Here is a 4,535-nt window from a genome sequence, read left to right as displayed (position 1 = left end):
ACAAACACACGCACACAATTGCAGGTTGAGTCCTTAAACATTATTAACTATATTGTATGTCCTTAAAACACTTTACGTTCGTTACACCTAAATGCGTTGGAATTTTCAGTTAATTTGATGTTAAATGATCGATACGCCCTTACCCTTGGTTTTAATAAAATCACATATATAGTCAATAAACATTTAGAAAGTAAATATATAAAAGATGAAATATGTAATCCGCTAAAAAGAGTGATGTAAAATTCACTGCCTTTTACTTTTGTTAAATCAAAGCACTAAAGTCTAACCGTGACAACTCATAATTAACATGTTAGAATAGTTGATACTGAAATTTAGGCATATACTGTTTAGAAAATATATTAGTGAGAGAAACAAAAATTGCCTCCAACAACATCCAATCAAATAAGAAAAGATGTCAAGGATTACAATTTTCGAAGCTAAATATTATAATTAGCCAGAGAAGATCACAAGTACTGAAGTACTCATTCTACTTGCTCCTAAAGCGGTCTCTCACACACACATATGTACCATTAATATCCTTCAAACTTTTGTCCTTGAATATTTTAGTCTAATCTTATCAATTTTGAAGCTGTGCATTGAAACCAACTTTAATGAATGTGTGACTCAAGTGTGTACAAGCTAGTATGTCATAAGGGGCAAAATGGTATTTCACTTAGATTATGTGTTGTGAAGCATGCTTGGTTAATAAAAAGTGATACCATGTGACTATCACATAAATACCCATAAATTATGTTTAATGGAGGGAGTTAGTAGTTAACTAAGTTATAAAAATACAAAAAAGAACTATATATATATATATCCTTGCATCGAATCACATACAACGGTCTAATAATTGGAAAAAGGAGAATTGGTCGGCGTCATTGGAATGGTTTGGGGTGGGGGGTGCGCTTATTCACTTGATAGAAATGGTGTTTGGCCTAGAATGCTTGAGTGGTCATGGACTTGCGCCTCCAAAGACTCAACAACACTCAGTCTTAGGAGCGCGGTGAATCTTAGTTTATGTTTTAAATATAAATATTAATCTTTCTAAATGTGTCCATATATGAACTTTTTAGCTCTTTAAAAACATTACAATTTTGATAAGAACTAAACAAGTTTAAATGCCCACCATTAACCAAACCACCCTTGGACAATGGTCTAGAAACAAGTGTACAAGAACCAAAATAAAAAAACCTTTCTACCTTGAAACACTACCAAGGGCAAACTGGTAATTGACTAAAGTGTTATTAAAATGAATTTTAATTAAAACTGCCTAAACAATGATTATGATAAGAATTAGGATATGTTAGTGTTGAGATGTTTACTTCACTTACAAATTTTATAAATGTCCAATAACATTAACAAGGTCAAAATCGGTATATTGCCCGGGTGTACCCAATTATATAAGAATATATGACCAGTTAGGTTTCAAGTTATACCCAATTATTATAAGAATGACCCACTTAGGTTTCAAGTTAGTGTAAAGCAATGATGAAGAGAAGAATTAGAATAAAATATAGAGTTGATAGATTGCTTCAATCCAAATTCAAAAGTTGTAAATGCGAACTACCCAAACTACCCCTAAAAATTAGACGAAACAATTGTGAAAAGACATAAAAGACCAAATCCCTTCAACCACCAACCCATCTTGCACCGACAAGGGCATAGTTGGTATTTTACTAGAATGTTAAGAGAAAGATAACCATAAAGATTTTAAATCAACAACACCCATGGCCAAATGTCCTAAATGGCTAGTGTGACTTGATCTTTGTTTTTGATTATATGTTTTAAGTATTTTAAAGACATTAATGTAGGTGCTTGTTTGTTTAAAATGAATATAAAATGCAATTATTAAGAATATGACAACAAGAATGGATTAGGGTTGTGGGGTTTGCTTCAATCAAAATTCAAAGGTGTAAATGCCAACCACCACATTTAATTTGGTAGCAAGGCAAGTGTGTGTGCTCTGACATGCACATAACTTCACTGCAAAAACAAAGGACCAAAGTCTCCATCAAGGAATCAAGATAGAAGAAATTGGTTAATTCACTTCATTTTAGTTTCTTTACCATACCTTAAACACTTGTTCTACGTATTCAAAACTTCCTTTTTTTTAAACAAAATTCATCAAGAGTTCATATTTCATATCCATAGGTTAAACTAGAGGGGTCCCGGTCCATCCGACCCAAAAAGTTTTATTAACATTAGCATTTACTCTCGTTGTTTTCTTATAGTTTGACCACATAACTATTAATCTTAGCTAAACTAAGATCACTCAATGTATTTTATAAAAGGTTAGGTTTTGTAACCCGAAAAAAGGCCATCTTGTTACCTTATTGTCTTCTCTTTCAATATAAAATATATATGAAATCTTAAATTGATAGAATAATTGCATATACTTGTTATGGTAGCCTATGATAGCCATAAACAATTTATGTTTGCATGGATTATAATCAAAACCCTTTTAATTATTAAACCAACACAAAGTTTATCCAATTATCACACAATAGAAACAAAAAGAATCATATTAAATAACAAAAAAAGGCATTAGTAGGGAAAGAATAAATAACAATTTCTTGATAAATGGATAAAAAATTAAGTTTTTATTAACCTTACTCAAAAACTCTTAATTAGGGTTGTCATGACAAATCAAAACAAGATAATATAACACATAACACCAAAATTAACTTGAAGAACAAGAGCCATTATTAGAAACATGCAAATGAACACCACCACCACCACCATTTTCTTGATCATCACCACTATTAACTACTCTACCATTGTCATAAATATCAACACTTTTCACACCACCACCACCACCACCACCATCACCACCACACTTTTCTCCGGTGACCGGAGAAGCCAGAGAAGTACTAGTTTCTTTATTATTAATATTATTATTATCTTTGATCTTCCCAAAAGTGTTCTTATTATTATGCATCCACACTTTAAAAATCCCTCTTTTAATCCCAATTTCATTGCAAAAATCCATCACCACTTTATCATCACATCTTTGCATCTTCCATCCAACTTTCTCAGCAAAAACATGCATCTTTTCCTTCTGATCTTGACTAAACTTTGTCCTAAACCTCTTTCTCCCATTAGGGTTAGGGTTTTCAATCTTTTGATGATGATCACCTGCAATGAAAGATAACAACACATGTGGTGCATAAGTGTTGTACACTTCATTAATATTATGTTCTCTCCGGTGGAAGTTACGGTGGCAGCCACAAGCAGCACATTTTAAAGATGTGGGTTCATGTGGATTAGTGGTTAATGATGGCATGTACTCACCACAACCGTCTAAAGCATGGCTGCCAATGGTGGCTGCATGGTTCTTTAAGCATTCTTTGTATGCAACCACTTGTTGGTGGTGATGGTGGTTGTTTTTGTTAAAGGTGGAAAAGGGTTTGATTAGGTGGGAATGAAGAGGGGTTTCGGTTTCAATTTCGGTTTCGCCATCGGTGTCCGGGCTATTGGCAGCGACAATGGTGGTGGTGGGTGGGTGTTTTAGGTCCATAATAATATTATTATGGCTAGAACACAGGGTTTTTGAAGGTTTAAGAATTATTTGGAGTTATGGTGATTTGTGTGTGTGTGGTGATGTATGATTTGAAATGACGAGGTATGTTCTTGACTCTTGTGACTTTATTTGTATGCACAAAATGAATAGCACCTTGGATAGTAAAAGGGGTTTTGGAGTCTTTGGAATTTTACACTTTTTCTCTCACATATCATATTTTTTTTATCCTATTGATATAATTGTGTTAATATCACACAATATTATTGGCTGATAATAGTTCATCGTCACTTGTAATCCTAAATTTTAAAAAATTGGCTCTTAGTGGTATTCTATTAGTAAAAAAAACTTAACGACGCTAGTTTTTTTTTTCTGAATTTCAAACTATTTTTTTAGGTTTTTGATCGGAAGGAGAATACGAGTCGATTGATGTAAAACTTAGCTTGAAATAATGCTCCAAACAACTTATTTTTGTTAATTGAAAGTTCAAGCACTCGATTTGAAACACTAATCAAGCTTGTTAGAGTATTGTTTCTAGCTATTATTTTTATATAAGAGAAATTAGTTGATACACTCTATATTCAGGTATATTAAAAATGTTTGGTTATATACAAAATTGAAACCCTTTTATATTATTTGGATTGTATGTGAATTATATCATGTGAGAACTTTATTTTCTTAAATGGGCCCGTTTAGAACACTCAATAGACATCTTTTACGACACATGAATATAAGTGAATAGGTGGAATTTAATTATGTATTTCATAAATTATAATTATATAGGTATTTGAAACTTTGTATCTTATGTACTATGTCGAATTAATAGATCGATCATAGAGTTGCAATACGTGTTATGACTTTATATGAGCTAATATGCTACATTGAAAAAGTTTATAAATACTTTATGGATGAGATCTGATACAAACATATTTTTTAACGTGAAAAGCGTACAAATACAAATAAGCCTAATCAAACTATCACTCGTTCTCATATATTGTCGCGCTTGAGAGCCATA

At 32.2% G+C, this 4,535-nt stretch overlaps 1 pseudogene; it reads right to left on the bottom strand.

Moving 5' to 3' along the window:
- Positions 1-2,683: 2,683 nt before the first annotated feature.
- On the bottom strand, positions 2,684-3,567 carry LOC143627507 (zinc-finger homeodomain protein 11 pseudogene; annotated as a pseudogene).
- Positions 3,568-4,535: the final 968 nt, after the last annotated feature.

Source organism: Bidens hawaiensis, unplaced genomic scaffold, assembly GCF_021521415.1.
Source record: "Bidens hawaiensis isolate Kalapana, Puna unplaced genomic scaffold, B.hawaiensis_p1.1 tig00004685_1, whole genome shotgun sequence".
Lineage (NCBI taxonomy): Eukaryota > Viridiplantae > Streptophyta > Magnoliopsida > Asterales > Asteraceae > Bidens > Bidens hawaiensis.
This window is presented reverse-complemented; position numbering and strand designations above follow the sequence as displayed.